The sequence below is a fragment of the Lygodium microphyllum genome, chromosome 28, assembly GCF_053477565.2.
Source record: "Lygodium microphyllum isolate KBCC chromosome 28, Lygodium_microphyllum_v1.1.10, whole genome shotgun sequence".
Classification (NCBI taxonomy): domain Eukaryota; kingdom Viridiplantae; phylum Streptophyta; class Polypodiopsida; order Schizaeales; family Lygodiaceae; genus Lygodium; species Lygodium microphyllum.
The window spans coordinates 103,294,773-103,306,983 of record NC_141162.1 but is presented as its reverse complement, the minus strand read 5'-3'; the positions used below and the strand labels follow the sequence as shown (position 1 = coordinate 103,306,983).

The 12,211-nt window shown below is 41.6% G+C and overlaps 1 protein-coding gene across 4 annotated transcripts in view; it reads right to left on the bottom strand.

Annotated features, from left to right (window-relative positions):
- The window catches only part of LOC148011823 (kinesin-like protein KLP1), a 95,695-nt gene extending 87,892 nt beyond the window's left edge, over positions 1-7,803 (bottom strand). For all 4 annotated transcript variants that reach the window (XM_087670598.1, XM_087670597.1, XM_087670599.1 and 1 more), the window contains exon 1: positions 7,579-7,803. The gene's annotated coding sequence lies outside the window, so the exon portion shown is untranslated. The remainder of the gene's footprint in view (positions 1-7,578) is intronic.
- Between the last annotated feature and the right edge of the window lie 4,408 nt (positions 7,804-12,211).

Here is a 12,211-nt window from a genome sequence, read left to right as displayed (position 1 = left end):
TTCAATCAACCAGCCCTCATGCGTTTGTCTTACCCTCTTGCCTCCGTCTAGCACCCACATTCACATTTCGAGCTACATGTTGGGGCTAACTGTTGCACCCTTGTATCATTCAATCCTTTATCACTCCTATTCATTCATTCTACTACATTTCTTTTAGTCTCCTTCTTCTTTTTTCACTCCATATTCACTTTTCTTTCCATTGTGCACTCTCACATGGTATCATTCACCTTTGTGGGAGTGGGAGTTGATCAAAGAAGAGCATTTGTTCTTAGCTGAGCTTGTTGGGCACTATCATCCAAGTATTAGTGGTGTAGAATAACTAATGAAGACAGAAAGCTGACAGCGTGACTGCTGCAGGTATTCGAATCAACCACTCTTTGATGAGGTGAAAGGGAGAATGCTTACACAATGCAAGGGCTTTCATTTGGAGGGACCTACTCTCATAGTTTTCATCTCTTCTAAACTCCTATTTTACATAAGCACAATGCAATGTATGGGTGATACAAGGTGTAATGCAAAATGGGATGCATGAGCACAATAGTGTCACTTGAGCAATGCGCCCTCACAGGGATATTCTTCACATACTCAAGCACCCTTTTACAAGAATAATCATCTCAATACCAAAGATTATACAAACACATGATGAGACAAAGTCAATGAAAAAATCCCTACAAGTACTAAGAGAGGAAAGCCACCCAATCTCACCACCAAAAGGTGGAAGGGAAAGCTATGGGTCCCCCCCTCTTCCCATCATGAGAATGCCAAAGGGGAGTGTGGAGCAAAACCAGTGCACTTGTAAAGATACTCAAGGGTCAATTACAGGCTTCATAAGCAATGTCCACATGGGTCACCAATCAAGGCACAAAGGCAAGTAAATTGTGCCATGTTCCACCTACTCTCAAGTATCAATAAGCTCCTAGATATTCTCTCTTATTAGAGAATTTTGGATTGCCAACAAGCACAATTGCACTAACATTGTAGCAGTAGAGCATTGTAGGAGCCTCATACAAAAAATGCAACTTTGCCATCAAACTCGTGGAGTAGATGGCCTCAATAATACCATCATACAAGGCCCAATATTCAACCTTGGCTAAAGATGCAACAACTGTCTCTTGCTTTCAACTGGACCATAAATGGGAGCCAAGCCCATGGAAAACATGTAATTAGAACGCCAACTATTGAAGTCTCTAACCCATCAAAAGCAAATTTTGCACTCAGGTGCTTAGTGTCCCACACTAAGGTCAACCAAAAGGTGTCTAATCCGTACACATCCCAATGTAGTTATAGATATTGCCTTATAATCAGCTTTATAGCTACATGTGACCACTATAGACTGCTGCTTGCTTAGCCAAGAGGTGCATGAAACAATTACCACTAGTGGACACTCACTATCAAAATAACCAGCCCAATCACTGTACGTGAATGAATGTGAGAAAAGAGACCTCTAGGGTATAAGAGGTCCAGCAACTAAGTGCCTTTAAGATAGCGAAAGAAATGTTTTACTACTTGCCAATGCTTCGTGCCAAGGCATTGCATGAAACACCCCAACTGAGAAACATTAAATAGAATATCCAATCATGCATATAGTATTACACAAGTGCAACTAACATCCAACAACCTATTGATAGATTGAAGAGCATCAAATGGATCTCCTACATCATCTAAGTATAAACTTGTGGCCTATCTCAAGAGTAGAAATAAACTTGCAATTTTTCATCTAAAAACGCTCAAGGAGTTGTCTAACATTTGAGCTAAAAAATGCATTACATGCTGATTAGCCTCTTAAACAGCCCCAAAACATGTTTATTTAATGAAAAACCCTAAAATGGGGACGATTCGAGGGAGTTTCTGTGAAATTCTAATTTGGGAGGGTCCATCCACATCTATAAATAGATATGCTTCCCCCATTGAGTCATCATCCCTTGTGCAAATTTTCTAACCCTTGTGTGTAGATTTTCAGCTATCAGCCTTCCTCCATGTGGCTGTCCAACCTTCGCCACCACTGCAGCCACTCCATCATCAAGCGTTCCAGCTACTTGCGACTTCTTCCACTATTTCCAGTCTAGCGCCGCCTCCATTGCTGCATTTGACTGTACCAGCCATCGCCAGCCCTCAAACTCCCTCCCCAACTTGCATTTGGCATCATCTACCCCAAGCAATAGTGGGCTGACCTTCCACATCAGCAAACATGTCCTCCCCACCTTCCGTTTGCAGCTTTTTGGTGCTGCCTACCTCCTCCAGCATCACTATTCCTAACATTAGGTGTTCGAGCAACTCTAGCATCTACATTTGACGGTTTTCTCACCTCCGACGCTCCAATTGGTGTTCACAGTACTTGGGATCTATCTCCGGGTGGGCATCACTGTCTGACACTATTGCTCCGCCCTTGGGCACTCTATACACTCATATTCATTTACAACTTTCATTCACTTTAGAGTTGTTCTCTTTCTCTCTCCTTTTCCTTGTGTTTGATTTTTTATTTTTACTTTTAGGGTTTGAGTTTTGCACATCTGTGTCTATATTGATGTGTTTCTATTATGGTCATATACTCTATGTTTCCTTAGCACAAACTCTAGCAGCTACTCCACAATTTCCTTCACATGGTATCAAAGCCAATGCTCTTGTAGGAGTATCCTAAGGATATTGTGAAGGCTTGGTTTTGTGTGAGGCACGCGAATAACTCATAACCGAATCACAATGTCTTAGACACCTTCTTCTTGGGACCCTATAATGTCTTATCAAGCTTCACCATCATTGGAGGCCCTAAGGAGGCATTATGGACTTGGCAAGATAGAAAACACCCTACCTTCACCTTGATCTTCATTGTTTTCTCCTGTTCTAGATTTCAATCTCATAATAGAGGAGTTTGAAGAGTACTTGCACATCATGTTTAGTCGAACTTACACTCTTCCTACCAACTTTGCTACTCCATCCGGACCGGTTGGTAAGGCTGGTCACCTCTCCCGATCATGGAGGACATACAACATTTGGAACGACTCGCAACCCATCTTCTTCATCTCAACTAGACAATGTGTCAAATTCATACAACCCCTTAAAAGTCGTATGAATCAAAACCCTCTCCTGTATCTTCTTTTGGTGTGCATGATCCTAATGATTTTCTGTATATAAAATTCAATAGAGGGGACTCTCGAAGCAGACATCCTTCATCATGTATATCTACATCTCTTGTTTCATTTGAGCATGTAAACTACTCTTCTCAAATTCCTCACATCCCACTCTCTTCTAGCCCACACCTTGATTTCCTCTCTTCTTCGTTCCAAAACCTTGGATTACACTCCACATCTGTATCCCCCACACTCCGAGTTGGAACCTCCATTTTTGCTCCTAGCACATTCTCATTCTCCGTTCCATACTCACACTTTCCTACCACTTCACATCACGGTGCATCGTTACAAGGAATGCCACCCTTTAGCATTGTACCATCCACTTAGCCTCGAGCCACTTTGAAAAATGGGGCTTCATTCCAAGGCATGCCACCCTCTAACACAGGTCACTCTACCTTTCTACAAGCAAGCATATCATTTCCCACCACGACGGCTCTAATGGGCATCACTCTCACCACCCCTAGTCACACATCCTTTGACCTCTCAAACGCAAGGATCTCCATCCTCTACTTATGGTGTGTCATCACACTTTCCATGGGTCACTCCTACGCAGGGATTCCTATTCTCTACTCCACGTGTCCCTATCCCTCCTCCATGGGCTCCTCATGCGATTACCATGCTATACCCATATCTAGTCAGTTAATGCCCACATTAAAATCCATTGTGCACACTTCCTGCATGCATGATGGGCACTCTGGGATTCATTCCCAAGTGTACTCCACTCCCCCACCCTACCCTCATTACACATCTTATTCATCTCCTAGCACTACCACTTCTATTGCAATGGCCAAGAATGCCTTCACGGATAAGACTCGTTTTAACGGGTCCAATTTCACCAATTGGCCTTCACAACTACTGCCACACCATCATCTAGTGCTCCAACTGTTGGCAACTCCTTCCATTGCTGCCACCCTCTATATCTAGCACCTCCTCCACTACTGCATTTTGCTGTAGCCATCAGCAACCCTCAAACTGCCTCCCCACCTTGCATTTGGCATCATCTACCCCATGCAACAATGAGCTGACCTTCCATATCAACAAGTGACTCCTCCCAAGCTTGTGTTTGCAACTTTCTCGTGCCGCTTGCCTCCTCCAGCATCACTACTTCTGAGATTAGGTTTTCCAGCAGCCTCTGGAATCTGCATTTGACTATTTCCTCATCTCCAACACTCCGACTGGTGGTCGTAGTACTTGGGATCCGTCTACGGTGAATGTCACTCTCCAACACTACTACTCTATCCTTGGGCACTCTATACACTCTTACATTAATTTACAATTTTCATTCACTTTAGAGTTGTTCTCTTTCTCTCTCCTGCTCGTGTCTGTTTCTGTGTTTGAACTTTAAGTTTTGCTTTTAGGGTTTAAGTTTTACACGTCTATGTCTGCATTGTTGTGTTTTTGTTGTGGTCATACACTTTGTGTTTCCTCAATGCAAATCCTAGCACCTACTCCACAGTTTCCTTCACACAACATACTTAGATTGTTGTTGATCGATGCCCCCTTCGACTAACTATATGCTAAGTCAATAGTGCAAATGGCCACAATTTGTAACATCAAATGCTTGTTGTAATTTAGCCTTCAAGGCGCAAAAACCAATGAACACAAAAGCTATTGGTTGGCTATGCAAGCATAGGCAACAAGCTCTAAAGGAGTGGGAGCATGAATAGCAATCTAGGCACTCATTAGGCAGCCAGGTCAGCACCTTGCTCCTCTTCTCCTTCTTCTTCTACTTCTACTTCTTCTATAGTTGCACTTGTCATGGGCCGTATACATGAATTGCTTGGCTAACCTTTGTTATGTATGAATAGATCAAATCTTTTGCTTTAATACCACTATCAGGGATGGAGCTCTGCAAGTGAGATAAGCAGGCTATGGTAGATGGAACTCCATACAATATGGCCACTAACAGGTCTGAACATAGCCAAGGAATAATGATCACACTAGAGACTGAAATGTGAATGCATGAACAGTTGTCAAAGATCCTCCATCTCTATCGAGGCTCTAAGGCCATGGGAAGTGAGTGAAATGTGCTCCTAGGATCCAATTTGCAACACAACACAAGCCGTACCCACAATATAAAACCATAAAGGGGATGGGCATTAAACTAGCCTCCCAACCATAGAGCCAAACCAGCTCACCCCCAAGCCTAGGGTCACAATTGCATCCCAAGAGTTCACATCCCGTATCACCAACCATATCGTCCTAGTGTACAAACACGATGGCCATGGGCCAAAAGTCCAGGAATATTGATCACACAATGATACGCACAAATGGGCCTTGAATCCTATAAATAGAACCCGGTTACCCAAGCCCTAAAGTGCTAGCACCCTAGTGCAAATGCACTAGGGGCACTTTAGGACCAATGTTGTTGGCATCCACACGAATGCCCAAGGATGTAAAATAAGCCTAGCAAAGTGTTTGGGATAATCATTGAATTCTACACAGTCTACTGATACCAACAAGGTAACCAATCCTTAGGAGGTGGCCATGAAGCAGATGACTTTGCAAGTAGGTCAATCCAATTCTTACACTCTTACCACTTCATTCTAAAATGGGAAGTTGGTAAGAGGTGAGCTCACACCGAATGAGCAGCTTCTGTAAGAACTCGGTGAAGTCGTGGGAGACAAACTTGCCAACGTTATCACTTCAAGCTGCCCTCCATTCAGCCTATCCTTGTTTTGCAAGTTACATCAGTCCATACACTCTCTACTACTATCGGCACCCTGTTTTCAACCTATAGCCCCTCTCCATCTACTGTCCAGCCATCATCGACTGCAGCCCCTTTATCAAGTGCCTATCCACTATTGTTGGCATTAGAATTTAGCTGTTGGAGACTGATTTTCCTGCCCATAACTACTATGTTTGCTGTCCTAATTGGCCGACCTGCTAATCAGTATCATTGTCTACATCAGCCAGCTTGTGCTTATGATAGTGCAGGCCCCCAACTGACCCTTCTCAGTTGGTGCCCTGTTGTTTACAGCCTTGATGATCAGTTTCCAGCCTCTAGTTGGTGGTGCACTACTTTGTTTACCAGATTTCAGCCTCCAACTACTAATGCACTTTTGGTTATTAGCCTGCTGCCCTTCCACATTCAACACTTTTTCAGCTCCAACTAGTGGTTATAGCACTTGGGATCCATCTTCAATGGACATCGCACTCCAACTACATTTATTGCTCTTCCTTTGAGCATCTTGACCACGCTTTCCATCATTTACAGTATTGATTCATTCACTTCAAAGTTCTCTTTCTTCTTTGTTTGTGTTTGTGTTTTTGTAGTGTTGTATTATTCTCTAAGTTATTCTGTTTTAGTCATGCTCATACGTTATATGCTTACTCAATGCAAACCCTAGTATATCTTCACATGTGCCAATGCCCACACAGCTAATGACACTATTGTTTCTGTATTATCTCGCCTTGGTATATGGATTCCATTTTCTAAGCATTCTTCTTCTGAGTTCATTTGCAATGTTTTTCTTTCTTTGTAATGTTTCTCTTTTCTCTATTGGGTTGTACGATCCATCACAGTAGATTCCCACAGAATCTAATTTTCTGCCTTTCTGGTTCGTGAACTTTGTCTTAATTCTTGTTTGCTTAGGCAACCTTCTGCTAGCTATCTGCTACCTGCTGTTTGCTGCAGCTTTGCCCTATGTGATCAGCAAAACACACCATCAGTTTCCTGGCATTTTCAGTAGATGACCAAAAAGCAACTGTGTTTTCAGCATCCACTTGTCAATGTCTATGCAACCAGCCTCCTACAGTCGCCTTTCACGCTTATTCCGATTTCTTCCATTTCTACAGCATTGAAACCATGCATCACATCTTCTTTAGAGCAGCCACATTTACTTTTTGGAAAGTTGAATTCTCAGGAGGCTGAGTTAAGAGCTACGTCTGTGTTAGGTGATTCTTATCCATACCCAAATCTTGATGTAGAAGACCTGGATTATACTCTAAATCTATCTACCCTGTAAACAAACTCCATTGATTCAACTTCAAGTAAGGCACACATTTACTTGATCGTTAAATTACAGCCATGAAGAATGCTTTGGTTGTTATTGTCCACCACAGGAAGCCACCTGCCAAGACACTTCAGTCCCTCCTATGCAGGAGCAGTTCTATAAGGGAGATATTGCAATAAGCAGACACTATATCAGACATATGGATTCGAGTAAATCTTATTCAGGTCCTAGGGCTTGTTTCTTTCAATATTCAGCATTTTAGCTTTTTAGCTTTCTCTATACTTATAGGAATGTATAGTCTGATCCCTTGTTGAAAGCCATACTATTGATTGTACGTTTGGTTATACTCTATGACAGGATGTATCCGCAGTTGTACTACAGCCTCAGGTGTGATACGCCGTTTTTGGCGTTTTGCAGACGTTAAATCTCTCGACCGACCGACCGAGACGAGATCTTGACAGAAAACCCTAGAATGGAGCAACCGCTGTCGATGTTACCTCGAGGAAAACAGATGCAAGGACCGCCGTGACGAGAGCCGCAAGCCAAGTCTCGCGAGGAACAGCGTAGCAGGCTTTGGCAGTTGTCCTAGATTAGCCTATATTCTTGTGTCACCCCCATGTGCATGCAGACTAGCTTCATCTTTTATCTTTCGTGTTCTTTGTGTCACCATGCGCATGCAGACTAGCCTCCCGATCCATAGACTACGGAAGTTGGCTGTCCATCACTTATCGCACTCGGGTCACGCGGTGACCCAACCTAGCTCACCTGGTGGCGACCCATACAAGACTTTTCTCATAACCATTTGGGAAAAAAAAGTCAATAGTTTCTAGTAGTAGTCGGTCTATGTAACTATATGAAGAGGAACACTATCAAATAGTCCATGTTTCTAGGACAAGGAGATACCTGTCCTTTAAAATGTGTAAGAAAAATCGATTTTTTACAAACCTGGAATGGGTAGATGGAAAAACCGCCACCTAGATGGCTAATTATAGAACCCACACTCACATAGCTCATCTAGCCACACACAAGAAATGACATGGATGTTGCCACACATCTCTCTCTCTCTCTCTCTCTCTCTCTCTCTCTCTCTCTCTCTCTCTCTCTCTCTCTCCGCGAAGATAATTGAATTAAATGGCAATATTTATATTAGACCATCAGGTCAACTAAGAAAAACAAAACAAACACAAATCAAGCCGAAAGGTCTTTAAGTCCATAACACACAAATATCACACCAAAAGGTCAATCAGAGAGGAGTGAACAATATCCAACCAAGGAGCAACAATGTCAAGAAGAACTAGGTCAACTTAAACCATAGAGGAGATCTTCCATAACAATAAACCACAAACACATGCCACATGACCATGGATACTTAAGGTAGAATAAAAAATGAAGGCATTCCAAGTATGCCAAATATGCCACACATCCATCCAACTAAGGTAATGAAAAAGGCAAGAATGATCTTATTGCAAGGCAGACATAGAAGGCATTCTTCCCATAATCCACGAACGATTTGATATCCATTATTGTTGATTCACTGAGGACCACACAAGGGAAACAAAACTCCAAATCTGCCGAGCCACAAGATGAAAGAGAAGAAGCAATATCTTATCTCATGTAGTGCAAAATACACATCGACCACGGGAGATCTTTCGAGCACACAACACATCCCCAGTTGGTAGACCTCCAATAAGCAACCTCCATATGAAAACTTTACCCTAGTAAGGAATCTTAGACTTCCAGAGTTGGAGAAATCTTTCCTACCACTTCTTTTTGTTGTCTCGAATATGCCATATTTTATTGATCTTTCTAGTGACCCATCTCTTGACCTCGAGCATCTGATGATAGATCTGATTAGTTGACCTATTCTCGAAATCATCAAGTAGCACAAACATCCAATCCCGCAAAGGAGACAAGGGTTGTAAAGCAAGCAATAAAGAGTACCTCAAAAGCTACCCCTATAAGGACAACCAAATGTCATGATAGCCACGAGGTAGTCAAAAGTACTAATGAATGCACCGAAAAGAATAAAGACGAGGATGCCCAAGAATGACACCATCATGGACTGTCTGCAACCCCAAGCGAGCCATCCAATTAAACTTATCTTGCTACAAGTCTTTATCAAGCCAGTCCAACAACCTAGAGGTAGCGAGCACTTCTCCTTGCAGTGAATTGTCCTCCTTACGAAGATTAGGAGGGTGTCAAACTGCGAAACACAAAATCTCTTACTAAGATGCAATCAAATGAGAAAGGAGAAATGACTCAAAGACCTTAATAGGCCTCATGGAATTCAACACATGGCACCAAGAAACTTGAATAACCATGTGACCATGCAAGATACCAATCTTTTCAATGAAAATTTTTGCAATATCTTTCCAGGGATGACTTTGCACACATAAAGCTTGCAAAAGTGCCAATCTCAAAGCAACCATATGGAAATTAACATCCAATAAAGCTACTCCCCCCATCCTTTTAGGAGTAGTCACATGCTGCCAAGAAATCCACACCTTGCCCAAATGATTCCCTTTCTTTTTCCACAACATGAAGTAGATAGGTTGAACCAATTCCGAAAGAGACTTCTTAGTCCAAGAAAATAAGGGTAAAAAAATGAGACCATAGTGATCATGATGCATTGAGCAACTTTAAGTCTCACATGAAGAGGCCAACCTTGAGATTTCCAGTACATAAATCGGTCATGTATATGGGATGACATCCAATCAAGCAAGGCGCAAGGAGCTACATCCAGACCAATAGGATAACCTAAGTGTCGGGTAATATCTCCTTTAGAAATCACAGCTCCTTGCCAGCCCAAAGCTTGCAAATCACACTATGTACAAGAATTAGTGTAGATTTTTTAGCATTAATATGAAGCCCCAAAGCTAAACAAAATAGATTCCATGTAACCATTGCCCGATTCACATTAGTTTGATCAACCTTGAGAAAAATAGAGGAATCGTTAGCCAAAGATTGACCCAAAAGTTGGGCACCACTGGGAAGAGATAAACCAACAATCCCTCCTTGATCAACCAATATATCCAACAAAGAGAGCATTAGGTGAGTGACTAAGGCAATTAGCAAAGGATTAAGAGGGCAACCTTGCCAAAGAGAACAAGCCAAGGCAATTTCATTAGTGCCCCCATTAAGTTCAATATATGCCACAAGACCCTAACTAATGGTACCAATAAGAGAAGTCATGTAAGGACCAAAGCCCATGGTAGACATTAGCTACCGCAAGAAAGACTAGTTGACATGATCAAATGTTTTTTTAGAACTCATAATAGAAATGGGTCTCCATTGTTTCAAGAAAGTCAGGGAAGAACCTTGGGCAATAACCCAATCATTGCAATCTTCCAATCTGAAGGCCATTAGGAAGCCCATCCTAGCTAAGGCTTTCTCTACATGATACATGGGATAACACATCCTCTACTTTAGCCTCTATGATATCAAGCTTCATCAAATCAACCCATTCATGCTTAACCTAATTACTAACCAAGTCACAAATGTATCAACGAGTAAAGAGAACAATATCAAAAAGAATCTCCAGTGGACCCAACAAAGATTTATAATAGTCAATACACATTTGAATGATGGAGATAGGTTCAATAACCATATCACCTTGCTCATCTAAGAAACACACAATATCTTCATGAGAGTACTTATGACATAAACGAGCAAAGAACTAATAAGATTGATAGTTATTATCATGCAAAGCTTTCACTCGAGCCAACAATTTGTATTTAGCATATTCCTCCTCTTGAAGGGATTGAACTCTACATTTCAACCATTCAATGCATGTAACCAAGTCATCAGCAATATCCCTTGACTAATATAGAGACAACGAGTGAGCCAACAAAGTTTGTGAATGCTGAATTTTAGCTCAAAAAGAAGAAGCATGTTGGATACCATACTGTCGGGACAACACGCATGCATTATCCCTAAAAATAGTCCACTTCCATACCTTTAGATAGAACCCTCGAGCTAAAAGAAGCAATCAATTGCTACACTCCAAAAATTGATTTTGCAACCAAAAAGATTGATTGAACTGCATAGGCCAATGAGTAAGCATAGCCTTAAAAGCATGAGCCGGCCTATGAGTCAATTTCAGAACCAAGAGATAGTGATCTGACAAGACATGATGTCGCTCCACCATATATCAATCACTATTGGAAGAAAAGAATCGCTCTAGCAAATGCATATCCTATCAAATCTGGCCCAAGTATTTGGATGCTTAAGAGAATGATAAGTATATCTAGACTATGAAGGATGCATCCAAGACCACATGTCTTGTTTCAAAATCACAGTTGCTAGTGCATCCCAAGCTTGACGCTCGAGACCATCCATGATCGAGTGAAGTGAAGTTCCTTGATTTGCAAATATGTGTGCATTAAAATAACCCATAACAAAACCTTGATGAGCCATGGAAAGGCAGTACAAGTCATCCCAAAGTTGATAGCATTCTTGAGTAGTAGAAGGAGAATACACGCCTACCAGCCACCAAACCTCACCCTCATATTTGATTTCCAGCATTAGAAATCAACCACGAGCATCCTGAGAAACCAAGGGTGGCAAGGAAGATTAAACAACCAACATAACTTTAGATTTACGTAGAACCAATCCACAAAAAAACATTGTATAATCCTTATATACTTAAGAAGAACATGCCAGAGCATGCTATTTGTGTTCCATGGCACAAAAAATATCCCAATGACCAACAAAAATAATTCTCCACAACCGATATTGCTTATTGCCAAAAGAAATACCTTTAATATTCCATAAAGCAAGTCTCATGATGATAAACAAAAGGAGAGAGAACTACTGAATCACCACTTTCTCTTTAACATTCATAGCTTTGGCACCTTGAAATCTATCCATCTCACTACAGATCACATCCACAAGATTTGCCCTCTCCAAACTAGCAATCGAAGCATGAGAAGGGGACTACTATTATTGAGAATGAAAACTACTATTGTTGAGAATGAAAACATATTGAGGGGGCAAAAGCCTCCCATGAGCATCAAAATGCAAAGTAGAATTAGGAGCACTTTTGTCAACCATACCAACTGCATGTACAAGCAAAGATTGAGGTTTCATATAAAAACCCTTACCTCTACATTGAAAAGTCTTAGCAATAGG